The 6,332-nt window shown below is 40.8% G+C and overlaps 1 long non-coding RNA gene across 2 annotated transcripts; it reads left to right on the top strand.

Moving 5' to 3' along the window:
• Nucleotides 1-3,441: 3,441 nt before the first annotated feature.
• On the top strand, nt 3,442-4,240 carry LOC111436711. 2 transcript variants are annotated; one of them, XR_002709312.1, is made up of 2 exons: nt 3,442-3,481; nt 4,024-4,240. It is a non-coding gene; the product is annotated as an uncharacterized LOC111436711 (long non-coding RNA). The 2 variants fall into 2 exon arrangements; XR_002709313.1 differs by lacking the exon at nt 3,442-3,481 and adding an exon at nt 3,887-3,928.
• The last annotated feature ends 2,092 nt before the right edge of the window (nt 4,241-6,332 follow it).

The raw sequence follows: 6,332 nt of genomic DNA, 5'->3' as shown, positions 1-6,332 counted from the left end.
TTATAAACAATAAGAAGAACTCGTTACCAAACATGTCGATAATGTTAGGTTATGAAGCCTGCTGCTTATTTATAGCTGAGTCCACGGTTATACATAGTAAAGCTATATTTTGTGAATGATATATAAAGTAAATTGTCATAAATAGTAAATAGCTATGTATAGTAAAAAGCTATATCGGGTAAAGCTATATATGGTAAATAGTTATATATAGTAGATGGTTATATCTGGCAAAGTTAAATATCGTAAGCTAAACCATATATATATCCCCTCGGGCAGAGCTTTGAAAATGTACTTTCTATATTCTCTGTATTCTCTCTTACCGTACATACTTGAAATCATCAATATAAATCTTTTAGCCAGAGTTCTCCTTGCATTTTCTCTATTCTATTCTTTGGTGTTCATTTAGATCGAGTGTGTGTGTTGTTGTGTGATCCTAACAATTGGTATCAGAGCTAGGCGGAAGTCACAACGATCTGTGAAGATGGAAAGTTCAAATATTGGAATTGAGAAGTTCGATGGATCCGATTTTAGTTTCTGGAAGGTGTAGATTGAAGATTATTTGTACCAGAAAGATCTTCACGAACCCCTGTTGGGAGTGATGCCGGATACCATGACCACGGAGCAATGGAAGCTCAAGGATCTAAAAGCCTTAGGGATGATCTGGTTGATGTTATCCAGAAACGTGGCGTTTAACATCATCAAGGAGAAGACAACGTCAGATCTGATGAAGGCGCTGTCGAATATGTATGAAAAACCGTCGGCTATGAACAAGGTGTATTTGATGTGGAGATTATTCAATCTACAGATGTTTGAAGGTGGATCTGTTGTGGATCATATAAATGAATTCAATATGATCATAAGTCAACTGAGTTAGGTGGAAATTAATTTCGAAGATGAAATTAAAGCATTGATTTTGATGTCATGTTTACCCAAGTTGTGGGATACTGTTGTTGCCGCAATCAGCAGTTCCTAAGGATCTGATAAACTAAAGTTTGATGAAATTCGAGATGCAGTTCTCAGCAAAAGTACTCACAAACGAGAAATTGGAAATTCATCTGGTAGTGCTCTCAGTGTTGACCAACGGGGAAGAAGTAAACCGAAGGGCCCAAATAATGGGCGATTAAAATCAAAGAACCGAGAAAAATCTCCAAATAGACCAAACGTAACGTGTTGGAATTGTGGAGAAAAAGGTCACTTTCGGATAGGTTGTACAAGACCAAAGAGGAAGCAGAATCACAAATCTGGAGATGATGATGATTCTATAAATTAAGCTGAAAACATTGGGGATGCTCTAATCCTCAGCGTGGACAGTTCGATTGAATCCTAGATTTTAGATTCAGGTGCATCTTTTCATTCGTCTCCAAATAAGAAGTTGTTCCGGAATTTCAAGTCTGGAAATTTCGAGAAGGTGTATCTTGCCGACATCAAAGATTTGGAGATTAAAGGAAAAGGAGATGTCTGCATAAAAACTCTGGCAGGAAATCAGTGGACATTAAAGGATGTCCGATATATTCGTGGTCTAAAAAAGAACCTGATCTCTATTGGTCAGTTGAACAGCACAGGTTATGCAACAAAGTTAGGGAAGAGTTCGTGGAAGATTATGAAGGGTGCTACGGTGGTAGCACGTGGCTCAAAATCTAGAACCTTATACACCCCTGTAGGGTGTATGAACATAGCTGCTGTTGCTGAGAGTGCTTCAAATTCAAGTCTATGGCACAATAAACTTGAGCATATGAGCGTGAAAGGAATGAAGACGCAGGCCGCGAAAGGAGTTTTAGAAGATCTGAAATCTGTTGATGTGGGTCGTTGTGAGAACTACGTTATGAGAAAGCAGAAACGAGTTAGCTTCACAAGGACCGCTAGAGAATTGAAAAAACTGCAGTTGAAAATGGAACCATATGTGGAGCAAGGTTCGACGAAGCAAGTGGGAGTTGAGCTTGAGTTGCAAGAAAACTCACCTAGTGATGTTGTAGCAGATACTCATAACTCCTAAGACTACTGCTGAGGAACCAAATATGGAGCATAGTTCCAAGACAATGAAGCAAGTGGGAGTTGAGCTTGAGTTGTTGGAAAGCTCACTTATTGATGTTGTAGCAGATACTCATGAAACTTCTAAGACTACTGTTGAGGAACCAAATGTGGAGCAAGGTTCCAAGACCACGAAGCAAGTGGGAGTTGAGCTTGAGTTGCAAGAAAACTCACCTAGTGATGTTGTAGCAGATACTCGTGAAACTCCTAAGACTACTGCAGAGGAATTCGCCGTGGAGCAAGTGACACCTGAACTGGTGTTGAGAAGATCATCTAGTACTATCAGAGTACCAGATATGTATGTACCTTCGTTACACTATCTGTTGTTGATGAAAGGGAACCACAACCCTTTGAGGAGGCCCTACAGTTGGAGGATACAACCAAGTGTGAGCAAGCCATGGATGATGGGACGTCTAGGCTTAAAAAATGCATTGTACTGAGGCTGAATACGTGGCAATAGCTGAAGCTGGAAAGAAGACGCTATGAATAATTGACTATCTGGAAGAATTAAGCAAGAAGCAGCATGAAAAGATTCTTTATAAAGATAGTCAGAGTGTCATAAGGTTGGCGAGGAACTCGGTCTATCATTTAAAGATAAAACATGGAAGGCGATACCATTTCACTTGCAGGTTAGTGGAAGATGGTGATGTGTATTGAGAAGAAAGAGAGTGCAAAGAATTCAGCAAACATGTTGACAAAATGTGTTGATGTTGGAATATTGAGGTTGTGCAAGACCTCAATTGGTATGGTGCAGTGAAGATATTCATGATTGTTTGAGAATGAAATTCTAGGTTGACTGGATAAGTCTCCAAGTTGGTGAATTGTTAGGTTATGGAGCCTGCTGCTTATTTATAGCTGAGTCAACGGTTATACATAGTAAAGCTATATTTGTAAATGACATATAAAGTAAATTGTCATAAATAGTAAATAGCTAGTATAGTAAAAAACTATAGATAAAGCTGTATATATTCCCTCAGGCAAAGCTTTGAAAATGTACTTTCTGTATTCTCTGTATTTGTAACGCTAGGAGAAGAAGGAGGAAAAAAAATAAAAAAGCTGAAGTCAACTAGGGGGAAAAAATATCATTTTGCCCCTCCAGCCTTAATAGGGGTCCAAGGAGAACCCCGTCAGATCCCCTGCAAAAGAAAGAAGGAGTTAGAGAGAAATTAGAGAGGAGTCAGTCGTGAATATTAACGGACCACCACCGGAATCCATCTTCAGATGAGACTAGTACAAGAATTGAGAGGCTAGCAAGGCCGACGCTCCGTCAAGACCTAAGAACATTTTGCAAAGTAAGGTTTCTGAACGACATTTCTCAGATCTGAGTCTTCCCTACGTGAATCGATCCTAAAATGTTGAAATCTTCACCTAGGAACAACTCACGCATGATCTATGAAGAAGTTTTGCCGAGACCTCAACCTGAAGGCGGAGATCCAAGAGTCGTTCGAGAATGGTGAGTGAACTTCCGACGTTCTTAACTCGTCCGGTAGTCAAGCAAAAATTACAAAAAAAATACTAAGACGTAGCCCATAACATGATCTAGAACTTTGTCGAAGAAATCATGATCCGATCTACGGATCAAAAGATATGAAAATCAGAAAAGGGGATTGTGTTTCGGTTTTCAGAGGACAGAGAAGAAAGAAAAAAAAAAGGGGCGACCGGTGTGCGGCAGAGGGCGGCGACAGGCGCCGGACACGCGTCGACCGTCAGGTTGGAGCAACGCAGCTCCAGCAAGGCGACAACACGTGTCGCCTGCAAGCTGGACCGAACTGCAAACGCGATCGCGCTGAGCCGAACCAAACCGGCCGACTCGCGACAACACGAAAGCGGGCGCGCGTGCAGCCTACGACTGGCACCTTCCCGCGCGCGTGACCACGCACCCCCAGCGCGCTGCTGGTGCGTGACCACGCGTGGAACAGCCATTTTGGCCCGGTTGCTCTCTATTTGTCCGATTTTTTTCTCGGTTCCAGTTCTAATACTTTTTTAAGTGAATAGGGACCTAATTTAAAGAAATAAGTATTTTTGGACAACTCACGGGCAAAGAAATGCTAGCAAAAAGGGGACGCGTCAACCAGGTAAGTCACCACTTGGTATTTAGGAAGAAATACTTGTAGGATTCGCTTGGATTGCATGCATGCTAGTAGTTTTGCTTCAGATTAGCTCTCCATGTAAATTATTGGTCAGATTAACTGTTATGATTGTATTAGGTGAATTACATGAGTGTTGCTGGATGCTTTATGCTTCCGCTGTATGTATGCATGCATTTAATTTATGTTGGAATTGTGTATTCCGTGTTCCGGGTGCTTGATGGATGAATGTGCCCCATTGAGCGTGAAATTTGTGCTCTGGGTGCTTGATGGAGGTCATTGCCCCGTTGAGCCGGTATGCCTAGTTTGCATGAATTATATAGTATGATGTTAGAAGACGATTGCATGCACTCTCTATTAATTGCTAGGGCCCATTTCTATGATAAGCTTAGGGAATTAGTGCCAGCCAGACTTAATTTTCCCCTAGGAACTTAACGGTTTACCAGGCAAGAAGGTGCCTCGGAGTGTTCATAGATTGCTAGCGTGAGAACAGTATCTAGCTTCGTGGGAGGACCAAGGGTCCTTGATCAGTCCTTACTACTCTTAGCCATTTCGCATAGGAAATGTGTCCCCACGTCGTACAGCCCATTAGCTGCATGGGAACGGGTTGGGTCGCGCCCCCCATAGGGGGACTATATGGGCGTCGGGGTATTCAGCACACCCCTAGGCTAGATACCATGTAGTCCCAGATAGCCATGTAGAGGTAGCACTTTATAGAGAGATACCGACCACATTAGGTTGGCGTAAGGAACCTCTAGGCGTTTAATGAAAGGACGATGAACCGCTGAAACCCAAGGGGCAAGCCCCAAGGGACTAAGATTAGAACCAGATGTCCTAGAACCGATGTAGGAAACTGTGGGAATTCTGTTAAACTAAGATGCGAAGAGAGCCTACAAGTAGTGGCTTACTGAGTATAATTTTTATACTCATCCTTGCTATGTTTTCTTTTTTTTTTTTTCAGGAGCGCGAGGCCTCGGTCAAGGGCGGGCTTGATGGAGACGGGGATTGTCACAGAGGAACGGGTTGTCCCGGGGCGTCAGTCCAGTCTTTATTTTGTGTTTACATACTTTCGAAATTTATTTTGTTTTGTTTGTTTGTCGTCCAAAAACTTTATTGGAATTTAAGGATTTTCTTTATTTCATATTTAAAACACTTCATGCATTTGTGTTTTGTCGCTAGTCATGAAGTTGTCAGGATGTAGATAAGATTTTCTTCATAATTTTTCATATGACTAAGCACCCAAGCTTGCTAACGGACTTACTGCGCTTCTCGCGTCTTACACCTGGAACACAAGGGTTATTCGCTCAACTATCACATACTCTAAATTCTTCTGAATTTTTCTTATCATCCTCCTAGTTTCTGCAACACCGCTCTTAAAGATCGAGTAACTCCTCTTTCCTCACAAAAAATGAGTGGCTCTGATACCATTCCTATGGTTAATGACTTGAGCCCTTACAATTTACATGAGCTCTGTCACCCTAGCTTAAAACATTTAATACATATATTTACATGTAATTACATACATTTTCCATATTCACAATTTCACAATGAAAATAGGAACTTCTTTTACATCAATTACTTAATGAAAGTGGAAGACCCTATTCATCCAAAATATGATGAGAGTAGGAAAAGATACATCAATAATAGAGGAAAAATAAAAATCCAAAAGATGGAAAGTTGAAGAAGTAAAGTGGGAATATGTCACCACTCACGATTTTTTTTTTTAAAATAGTTTAACGACTATTCAGTCATTGAGATGATGATATTTACAAAGGTGGTTGAGAATCCAAAAATGGATCATTGAGATATAAATTGTGTCTTCATCTTCTTCTTCTACAATAGAAGGAGAAGACGTCGAACCGACTGATGCGGCTTCTTGAAGAAGCTTTTGAAAATTAGCTTCAGAAGTTGTCTGAGCTAATGCAGCGAGTAGCTTCGACTTTGAATTAAGGAATTCGGAGGTCCTCTTCTTGGATAAATCCTGAAGGTGGCCATTCTTAGATAGCCAGACCTTTACCGCTTTGATGCCTGCGTGGGTATAAGTATATTTATCCCACCATTTGTATGATAGTTTTGAAGACCTATTTTATTTGGTCTTCGGTTTCTTTAATTTGAAAATTCCAAGTTAAAATCCAAGAAATTTGGAAGTATACGCAAAAGCGCATGGTTAATGGAAATGGGGTTTTGAATATATTTTGAACGAAGTAGTGGAACGAT

This window comes from Cucurbita moschata, unplaced genomic scaffold, assembly GCF_002738365.1.
Source record: "Cucurbita moschata cultivar Rifu unplaced genomic scaffold, Cmos_1.0 Cmo_Scf00059, whole genome shotgun sequence".
Taxonomy (NCBI): Eukaryota; Viridiplantae; Streptophyta; class Magnoliopsida; order Cucurbitales; family Cucurbitaceae; genus Cucurbita; species Cucurbita moschata.
Note: the sequence above shows the minus strand (reverse complement) of the source record. Positions and strands in the feature narration are given on the sequence as shown.